Source organism: Mastomys coucha, unplaced genomic scaffold (genome assembly GCF_008632895.1).
Source record: "Mastomys coucha isolate ucsf_1 unplaced genomic scaffold, UCSF_Mcou_1 pScaffold20, whole genome shotgun sequence".
NCBI lineage: Eukaryota > Metazoa > Chordata > Mammalia > Rodentia > Muridae > Mastomys > Mastomys coucha.
The window spans coordinates 81,434,317-81,445,537 of NW_022196903.1; positions in this window are offsets into that span (position 1 = coordinate 81,434,317).

Here is an 11,221-nt window from a genome sequence, read left to right on the forward strand (position 1 = left end):
ATCTGACCTTAAACCATATCTGAGAGGACCAGATGGTCCATTACTTAGTGTCTGCCAGGCACGTCTTTACAGGCCTGGGCCTTGGACACGTCCTCGTTTGCCTAATGTTTTCCTCTATGTTTATAGTTTTATGTCTTCTTGACCTGCCAGCTATTATGATATCTAACAACTTGTTTGCTCTTTCCCAGGCCTATGTGGCCAGTTTGTGATGAATTCTTAGGCCCATAACTTTTCTTCCTAGTCAGCACAGGTTTAAAGCTTTAATTTCTCCTTACAAGTACACTGTAGCTGTCTTCAGACCACCAGAAGAGGGCGTCAGATCTCATTACGGGTGGTTGTAAGCCACCATGTGGTTGCTAGGATTTGAACTTACGACCTTTGGAAAGGCAGTCGGTGCTCTTACCCACTGAGACACCTCGCCAGCCCCATTTTTCTTTCTAAAATTTTTAAAAATGTGTATTGTGTTTGGGGTGGGGCATACACTCGCCATGGTGAGAATGTGTGAAGCCACCAAACTTGTGGGGTTGATTCTTTTCTTCCATCATCTAGGATTCAGGATTGAACTCAGTTTGTCAGGGTTGTCCCCAAGCACTTCTAACTCCTATACCATTCCCTACTCTTCATTTAAACTAAAAAGAAATTTAGCTTTATTTCATTTTTATGTGTATGAATGTTTTGTCTGAATATATATATATATATTCATATATATTCATATATATATATATATGCACCATGTGCATGACTGGTCCCCTCAGAGGTCAGAAGAGGGCATCAGATCCCATGGAACTAGAATGACAAACGGTTGTGAGCCACAACCCAGGTCCCCTGCAAGAGCAACAAGTGCTCCTAACCACAGCCCCTCATTTTAAAAATTGTATTACTTTATTCACTTATTTCATGGAGATGGGGCACTGTTGTAAACTTGGCTCAACCCAGAGAACACAGATTGACAATAGATCCTTGCAATAACATGAGGTTTATTGATCCACGTATGTGGGGTTGCCCACCCTCATGGGGGGTCAACCCCAAACACAGAAAGCATACATCTTTTATACTTTACAGAGGGCAGATTACAAGGCTAGCTGGCTTACTCTGGTTGGTGGAACACAGGACAAAGGATCTCATCAGGCATTGGTTGGCTTGCTCAGGGGGCTGTTCTTGGCTTAGTCAGCCAACTTCCCTATCCAGCTCTGCATCTGTCCTTGAAAAGTCTCTGGGAAGGGGCTGAGTAACTAGGTGGCAGGGGGGAATTGTCATCAGCAAGGTCAGGGTGACAGTTTGTGGTCTTTTTTGAAATTCACCACAGGGAGGGTTTGGGGGGTTCTTCCAAGAATTGCTAATCTTGTTTTTGTGGATCTTAACATCATTGCGACCACCAGTTATTTTTGTTTTGGCCTTACTTAGCTTAGTCAGAATGACCTGGTCATTCTGTCTCAACATTCTGACCACCAGAACTTTGTTTTTACAGAATGTCCTTGGGTATCTTTGAAACACAACTTCAGTGTTTGAATCTGCTGCTTACAGGAGCTGGAATATGGCTCTCTTATTTTACTGTGAAACTTTATTTTTACATTCCCAGAACTCTGTTTTTCACTTTATTACTTCAGCACCAAAGCACAAGTTTGAAAGTCAAAGGACAACTTGCAGGACTCGGTTTACTCCTTCTACCATGTGAGTGTGAGCCACCTCAGCAACCCTGCTTTTCTTTATTGACATACAATGATTGTATGATTCACTAGGTGTGCTATTTCAACACACATACATGTATTTATACACACAATATGCAATGATAAAATCAGTAATTAGCATTTCCAGTGTCTTATCATTCTTTCCCTTTGGAGGTTTCAGTTCACCTTCTCCAGTATTTCACAAGATGAGGGAAATACAGTGAAATACAGTGGTCCTGAGCTGTAGTTCCCCGTCATGCTGGTGACATTACAGCTGACTCTCCCTCCTAACTGTAGCCTTTCCCAACTCCTTTCTGTTCCTGCTTCCGCTGCCCTGCTGACCTCTCATGATTCTACTCTCCTCAGTGAGGTCAACACTTTGGTTTTTTGAGACAGTGTTGCCTCTCTCATTGTTCAGAATTGGCTATCCTGGAACTAGCCAAGTAGACCAGGCTGGCCTTGAATGCACACTCAGAGAGATCCACCTGCTTCTGCCTCCCAAGAGCTAGGAATAAGGTGTGTACTGCCTGGCCAGGTTCTAAAGGTCACTTCTAAAGCTTCTAAATGAGAACACATGAGGTTTGTCTCTTTCCCTCTGGCTCATTTCACTTAATTTGAGTTCATTTTATAGCATGAGTTTGATAACATGAATATGACAGTTCCCCCAGATAATTCTCAAAGAAACTGATGTGCAAAAATTCATGTGTGCCTCGGGCCGAGCCAGTCGAGGGTCCCTCAACCTGGGTGAGAAATTGGGGTCCTGGTAATCAGGCGGGCAAGGAGTTGGTGAGAATGACACACAGACTCGAACACAGGGAGTGTTAAATCTGAGTGTATTTTCTCAAAAAGGACATCAGACTTTTATGATCATAACAGAAGGCAAAAGATAGTTAGATAATACACCAGTTAAGGTACATGGAGGTCATCTGAAGCATAATGGTTCTATAGAAAAGTATATGCATGTAAATTGACAGGACCTAAGCAGTGGTTAAAACTGAAAGAAAGTTATCCTTATCTAAGGTCATTTTAATCTTAGAAGCCAGGTACAGGGCTGGTGAGGTGGCTCAGCGGGTAAGAACACTGACTGGTCTTCCGAAGGTCCTGAGTTCAAGTCCCAGCAACCACATGGTGACTCACAACCACCCGAAATGAGATCTGACACCCTCTTCTGGTGTGTCTGAAGTCAGCTACAGTGCACTTAAGTATAATAATAAATAAATCTTTAAAAAAAAGAAAAAAAGAAGAAAAAAAAAAGAAGCCAGGTGCAAATTTTCCATTTTAGTCTATTGTATAGCCCATGTCAGCCAGTCCTTAGTAAACACCCACTATGCTAATCCTCTGGGCTAGCAGAAGCATGCCCCAGGGTCCCATTGTTGCTAACTTTATCTAGAACAAAAAAATAATCTAATTCCTGGGAGTGACTCAGCTGCAATTCTGATGTGGTCTGCCATACTGTGACTGTAATGAGGAGTCTTAGTTGAACTTGCTCTGGTATGATTAACTCTTATTCAGTAAACTTCAATGCCTGACCTCCTTCACTGTCTCCCTAACAATGCTGGAGGCAATTAGTCTGAATGGGTAACATTCTTTACGAAATTCCAGGCCTAGGTTCAGCTCAGCATAGACTAGGATGTTGGAACATTGGTGGAGGTCAGAAAGCAACATCCAATTTAGCTTAACTATTAGTGAAATCATTCCATGGGGCACCTTTATACCTAATACAGGAAGAAAGCACGCGAGACCCTCCATCGGCTATCGCAAGGACAAATCTGGACCACTTCCGAGTTACACAGTGAGACCCTGTCTCAAAACCAGAATCAGCAAACATTAGATAATCTTGCATTACAGATTACACAAATTGTTTTACTAATTTTTACAATCCTCGCAGTTGTTACACAGGCATTCCATGAATTTTTTTTTTCTCTTTAAAATTTTCTAGGAAGAATTCTTGAGAGAATGCTTTGTTTCCCTTTCAACTTTAGCCAAAAGTTGCACAGCTTGCTCGTTGTCCATCCTGAGAACCAGCATTTATTACACTGCTCTTGAGAGTTGCTAAGGCAAAGCATTTTCCTCAGGTTTTTCCTGTTTCCTAAACTGCCTTCCCACCTTGATTTGCTAGGAGCAGCAATTGGCGTGTGCCTTCTGCAGGCCTGTGCCATGACACAGTCAACTGAGTCTACAAACTGCACAAGACATGTTAGCACAGCTGCTTAGTAAGCAGAAATGCTAGGCACTGAGGAGCTGTACAACCGTGTGGATCATAAGACTATGGCCATAGCCCGTCGGTGGTGGTGCACGCCTTTAATCCCAGCTTTTGGGAGGCAGAGGCAGGCAGATTTTTGAGTTCGAGGCCAGCCTGGTCTACACAGTGAGTTTCAGGACAGCCAAGGCTACACAGAGAAACCCTGTCTCAAAAAAAATCAAAAAATAAAATAAAATAAAATAAGACTATGGCCAGATGTAGTGGCATACAACTAGAACCCCAGCACTTGGAAGAATGAGACAAGCAGGTAAAAGGCTGGAGACCAGCCTGAGCTACATAATGAGTGGGAGGCCACCATGTCTCTATAGCTTACTGTTTAGTTTTGGCAATCACGGATAAAGCTGCTATACATACGTGAGTACCAATGGCTGTGTGCACACAAGCTGTCAATGCATTCAGGTAAATATCAAAGAGCATTGGCTGGATCTGATGGTAAGAGTATGTTTAATCTAAGAAAATGACAAATTAGCCAAGTGTGTAAACCTTGGGACACTTGGGAAATAGAGGCGAGGACAGGAATTCAAGTTCATTCTGGAATACATAGCAAAAGTGCACCTTATTAACCTCTCTCTCTCTCTCTCTCTCTCTCTCTCTCTCTCTCTCTCTCTCTCTCTCCTATAGCATTTGGCCCTTCCCTTACTCTTAATCCTGCTGCTGCCCACACTTCACACTTACCAGCATTAAATGTTGTTGTTGTTTGGTTTGGACCATTCTCCACCCCACATTAGCACCACAAAATAAGCCAACTCTGTTCTTGCTGGAAGAAAGTATTCCTTCACACACTTCTTTTAAAGAATGGAAGCTGGGGGCTGGTGAGATGGCTCAGCAGGTAGGAGCACTGACTGCTCTTCCGAATGTCATCTCGAGTTCGGATCCCAGCAACCACATGGTGGCTTGCAACCACCCATGATGAAATCTGATACCGTCTTCTGTGTACTCATTTATAATAATAAATAAATCTTTAAAAAAAAATGGAAGCTCATAGCACATTCTCAGCCTGGGAGACAAGTGCAGGCTATGGGTTATTTTAATAGCTATGGGTAGCAGCCCCTTTCATGTTAACTCCTCATTCTACTTTTTTTTCTTTTGTTTTTGGTTTTTCAAGACAGGGTTTCTCTGTGTAGCCCTGGCTGTCCTGGTACTCACTCTGTAGACCAGGCTGGCCTTGAACTCAGAAATCTGCTAACTTGTCATTCTTTAGGGGCGTATGACATTAAGCATCTTTTCAGTTGTATATCTACCATGTATATATCTCTTTTGGTTACGGGTCAGTTTGAGTCCTTTGCCCTTTTCTACCTCCCAAATGCTTTGATAATAGACATGTGCCACCATCATTTGCTTGCTTGCTTGTTTGTTTGTTTGTTTGTTTGTGAGACAGGGTCTCACTATGTAGCCTCTGGCTGTCCTGGAACTCACTATGTAGAAGCCAGTCAGTCTGGCTTCAAACTCACAGAGCTCCTCTTGGCTCTGCCTCCTGAGTGCTAAGATTAAAATTATATACCATCGGCTTCTTTTTGTTCTCCTGAGAGCTGTTTTATTAAGACACTACAGTTACATAGTGAGTGTAGCTGCAATATGTTTCCTAATTCTCGTTGTATAAATATTACTACAAGGACCATTATCAACTAAAAGAATGTTGGTGATGGAGTCAGGTCTAGTATATCACTGCCTATGACGTACCAGAGGAACACATCGCCAGGTAGCCTGTCAGAGGTACTTTAAGACCACACAAAATTGTGTCTTTTCTTTGAATCATCTGATTCAGGTCTTTCTGGAGAGCCTATGGATCCAAACTGCTAGCAAAGACATCAAGAGGAATCCAGCAAAGTTGAAACATGATGGCACACATTTTTAACCCCAGCAGTCGGGAGGCAGAGGCAGGTAGATCTGAGTTCAAGGACAAGCTGATCCATATAGCTAAGTAAATTACATTTGGGAGGTAGAATTTAAAAATAGGTACTCTCTGACTTTTGATATGGATTATATCCATATAAAATATAAACCTCAAATTGGCAGAAATTCTTTATTTCTCCATCAGCCTTGAACTTTTATCTGCCTATGAGTAGCTGTTAGTTTAACAGTGCAATTTAGGCCGGGCGGTGGTGGCACACGCCTTTAATTCCAGCACTTGGGAGGCAGACACAGGCAGATTTCTGAGTTCGAGGCCAGCCTGGTCTACAGAGTGAGTTCCAGGACAGCCAGGGCTACTCAGAGAAACCTAGTCTTGAAAAACCAAAGTGCAATTTAGTTCCTGGCTCCTAGGGACTAAAGAGACATTGCCTCTGCCTGTGAGTTATAGGATCAGTTGGGGCAACAGAACCATGTGCCTTGAACTTTGCCAGAGGATTCTGTGGCTCACTTCCTAGACGTTCAGTCTGTTGTCTTTTATTTTGTTTTAGATAGAGTCTCACCATGTAGCCCAGGCTGACCTGGAATCCACAATCCTCCTGTCTCTGTGTTACCAGTGCCAGGGTTAAGATAGGCCTGAGAACCTGTTGATATCAAGCATGCTCTGAGCCCTGGAGAAGAAATGGGGAGGAAGAGTTTGGCTTGCAAGAGGCATGCCTGTGGGGAGCTTTGCAAAGCACAGGGGGGAAAGAGGAGCTCTCCGAAATCCAAGGTCCCTCCTCTCAGCCAGGGAAACGCAAGCCTATGCCCTGACAGAATAATGGTGACAGTATCATAAGCCTCAGTGGTCACCAGAGGACAAGCCTAAAATGACTAACTCACAAACGACAATACTCTACTGTTGACGCAGATGCTAAGATGCCCAGAGAAAGGCCAAGGCCTTCATAGTGCGCATGGTCTGGGAACTTGACACCCCAGCTCCTCTGCATCTTTTTCAGCCATGTTTCAAGGCAGTTCTGCATAGTGCCTACCTCCAAACCAACCCATTTATTGCCTTCTCTTCCCTAAGGCCCTTGTTCTTTCTGTCTCCCCAGACAGCTTGACTGAAACATTTGATTTAAACACCTATCTCTGGCTGGTAGATGGCTCAGTGACTGAAGATGCTTGCTAACAAGCCTGCTGATCATAGTCATCCCCAGGGCCCACATGGTGGAAGGAAAGAACCAATTCTCACAGGTTGTCTCTAACTGCCCTGTGGCTGTGGCCAAAGTACCCCCCTCCCTTGTGACAAACAAATAAATGTAAACATCTTAAAGAACAAATCTGCCAGGTGGTGATGGTACACACTGTTAGTCCCTGAGAAAGAGGCAGACAGAGGTCTGTGTTCTAGGCCAGCCTGGTCTACAGAGCTACTTGGAACACTGGAGTGGGAGAGACCGATTCTGGCCAGCTCTGTCTACATGTCTGATGCTGGGCTTGCAAAGCTCAGCAGATGTAATTACTTAGGAGCTGGGGATATAGGTCAGTTGGAAGCCCTGGGTTCAGTCCCCAGCATTGCATAATTTGGGAATGGTTGCACAAACCTATAATCCAGCACCCCGCCTGCCTCACCCTCTGAAGTACTGGAATTACAGGTGTGAGCCACCATGACTGGCTTGGGTGGATCCCTCATTCAAATGTTGTACTGTGGTAGAATACGTGATATCAAACCTACCTTTCAGTGTGCAGCTCAGCATCACCAACTGCTCCCTGACGCTGTTCAGCCGACACCCATCTCCATGACTTTCCCATCTAGTCAAACTAAAGCCCTGCTCCTTCAAACACTGTCCTCCTCCCTAGCCTCTGCACCCACCACACTTCTCTTTACAGACAAGTCTCGGAGCTCAGGTAAGGAGGACCATAAGTATTTGTCTTTTTCTGACTAGTTTATTTCACTTGATGCAGTGCCCTAGGGGTTCATTGTACTATATCACATGCCAGAATTCTCTCCTTTTAAATGTCTTAAAAAAAAAAATCTCACTATGGTTGACCTAGAACTCAGCTATATAGATTAGGCTTGACATGAACTCACAGAAATCATTCTCTCTTTTTCTCTCTTTGTCCCTCTCTGTCTCTGTCTGTCTCTCTGTGACCCTTTAAGTCTTCTCCAGATTTTTTTTTGTTTTTTGTTTTTGTTTTTTTTGTTTTTCGAGACAGGGTTTCTCTGTATAGCCCTGGCTGTCCTGGAATTCACTTTGTAGAGGAGGCTGGCTTCGAACTCAGAAATCGCCTGCCTCTGCCTCCCTAGTGCTGGGATTAGAGGCGTGCGCCACCACTGCCCGGCAGTCTCTGGATTTTTGTTCTCCTTCTTTTGCTTCGAGTGAGAACAGCACAAGTCAGCTAGACTTCTCCAGATGAAGTAGCCAGGCAGTCTAAGGCTCTGGGCAGCCCCGGAGGAGCACGGCCTGTGCCCACTGGCCTCTGGCCACTGTCCCTCACACTGCCTTTGCAAGGATGAACCTTTGGACAAGGACCTCAGAGCTTGCTCTACTGCCGGAGATAGCGGAGAGCCTCAGAGAATCTTTTCGTTTGCTTTGCCAACAGGGAATAAAAATTATGTTGAGTCAGAGGAACTATAAACATTGAATCCTTTTAGACATGTTACTTCATTCCTGGGCTCTCAGACAACAAGTCAGAGTTCTAGAGCTGTGCTTCTGAGAAATAAACCTGAATGAGTCGGCAAAGTCCCTATGCAGACTACTTCAGGCTTCCAGACCCAGATAAACCAATTTTATTGTATTATATCAATCTTTCTCTCTCTCTTTTTTAAAATCCTATTTACCTTATGGGAGTTACATGTATGGCACAGTGTGGAGTTGGCAGTTCCAGGACAGCTGTTGTCCTTTGTGTGCTTTGGGCTGGACAGATGGCTGTGGTGAAAAACATGTGTTCTTCCACAGGACCTGAGTTCAGATTCCACCACTCCCACTGGGCAGCTCACAGTGACACATAAACCTGGCTGCACTGGACCCAACACTCTCTTTTGGCCTTCCAGGGCACCTAGACTCACATGCACAAACCCACAAGAAAGCATACACATATATATAATTTTTAAAAATACAAGAAAGAAAATTTTAAAGTATATACTAATAGGTACCGGGAATTTTGTAGGTTTCATGAAAATGACACACATAAAATATTATTTTATTCTTGTACACTATTTTAATATTCTAATATGTTTTTATGTATTTTTGTTTTGTTTTGTTTTTCAAGACAGGGTTTCTCTGTGTAGCCCCAGCTGTCCTGGAACTCACTCTGTAGACCAGGCTGGCCTCGAACTCAGAAATCCGCCTGCCTCTGCCTCCTAAGGGCTGGGATCAAAGGCCTGCGCCACCATTGCCCAGCTGTATTTTCTAAATACAGTATTTAGTCCCTTTTACTGCTGTAATTAAACTAATATATAAACAACAATTACTGGTGCCTCTGGAAGAAACTTAAGAGATTATCCCTAAATTAAAAAGAAAAAAGTAACTTACAATGAGCTCAGAACTTCCAATGAACCCGACACTCCAAAAACATAGGCTGAAAGATTATGAGTCTAAGACCAGCTCTCCATAGATAGCAAGAATTTGGGACAATAAATACGTTAAAAAAAAATGGACATGTTGACTCATGCCTGTAATCAAGAATTCAAGGCCACGCTAGGCTATAGAGCAAACGTGAGGGCAGCCTGTACTATACAGGGCCTTGCCCTGATAAGTTAAAACGATGGCCTGGCCTGACATCTGTAAAGCTGAGCACTGTCCTCCACACTATATAAACTGCATGGTGCCACATGCCTATAAACTTAATTCCAACCCCCAAGAGATGGAGGCAGGAGAATCTGAAATTCAAGATCATCTTTAGCTACACAGAGAGCATAAGCAAATGTACTGGAGAGAAACAGAAATTCAAGGCCATTTTGAGTGTCAGGCCAGTCTGGAGGTAAGACCCTAAGTAAATAAGTAAATAAATAAATAGCTTAGAATTGGCAAATTCACAGAGGCAAAGTAGATTAGAGGTTACCAGGAGGTAGAGGAAAGTGAAGTGAGAGCCAGTTTCCCTTTGGAATGTTGCAAACAGTGTTCATTGCATGTATTGCAATTTTTGTCATCAGTGTTATTGAACTGAACGTGTTAAAAAATGGTTTAAGAAATATGAAAGGAAAGCATGAGGTGGAGAAATGGTTAAAAGGTGTCATATAGTTGACCACCAAGACGAAAGAGAAAGGAACCCACTCTTCTCTAGCCCCACAGCTTCACAGGGCTAAAACGTGCATCCCTGATACAGGCTTCCTCCACCATCTAGACTCTTCTCTCAGAAGCTGCCTCTCCAGACCCTTCCTGTCCAGCTGCTGGGCTGATCTTGGCCTGAGCCCAAGCTGCTGGCCCAGCTCCACAAGCCTCTCTGGTTTCCTCCATGACTCATTCCCTTCTCTTAGTGGCCCAGCACTCTCTGCCTTGCACAGCCCTAACCTGCCCTGTCACCCTTAGCCCTGAGTCACCTGAGCTCCCCCAGGACTCTCTGCTCAGTCATTAGGTGGACCAAGAGAAAGAGAAAGGAGCACAGCAAAGTAAGAAGCACCTTTAGAAAATGTGCACTGCTCCTCATGAAGACTGCAGTGGAGCTAGCCTGGGGCTAGCCTGGGGTCTGCCATCTGCTAAGGGCAGGAACTCTTCAGGGTCCCTCTCTGGACATGCTTAATCTTTTGTAAGATAAGTGCACAGGCTGAGATCTCCAAGGGTGTTTTCTATTCTGGGATTTTAAATAAAGAGTCCAGGAGGCCACAGGTGTTCTTGCTTTGCTTTGGTGCTGGGATCTGAACCAATGCCTTCTCCAATGCTAAGCTCACATTTTACCACTGAGCCACATTCCAGCTAGGGGGTCCATAGTTTTGGACTAAGCTTCTCCAACAGATCAAGCTAAAAAAATCAAAATGGAACCACTGACACTAAAGTTCCAGTTACCAAATGAAACCCATAGATTTATCTGACTTTCTGAGAAGTTAGGATTAGCGAGATAGCATAGAATTTCCAGACAATATAAGAGTGATAATGAAGCTCCCTCTGCCTCCATGCACACACAGGAGTAACCCCAGACAGGAGCTGACTCAGCAGCTCCCCATTGCTGTCACAAGAATGGAGCTGAATTGAAAATCCATTTTGGGGCTTGTTTTTCTCTGTCTTCAATCTCTTCATAAAACGGAAACTCCCTTCACTTGGACCACCACAAACTGACAGTGTTTTAGGGAATGAAGCCTTGCTTTGTTGTTATTTACCGTTTGTCTTAAGGCAGGCTCTCATACAGCCCAGTCTGGCTTTGAGTTCCTAATCCTCCAGTTTCCATCTCCCACGTGCTGGCATAGGAGATGCACACACACCACCATGCCTGCTTTGTTGGCTTTTGTTGTTGTTGCTGCTGCTGC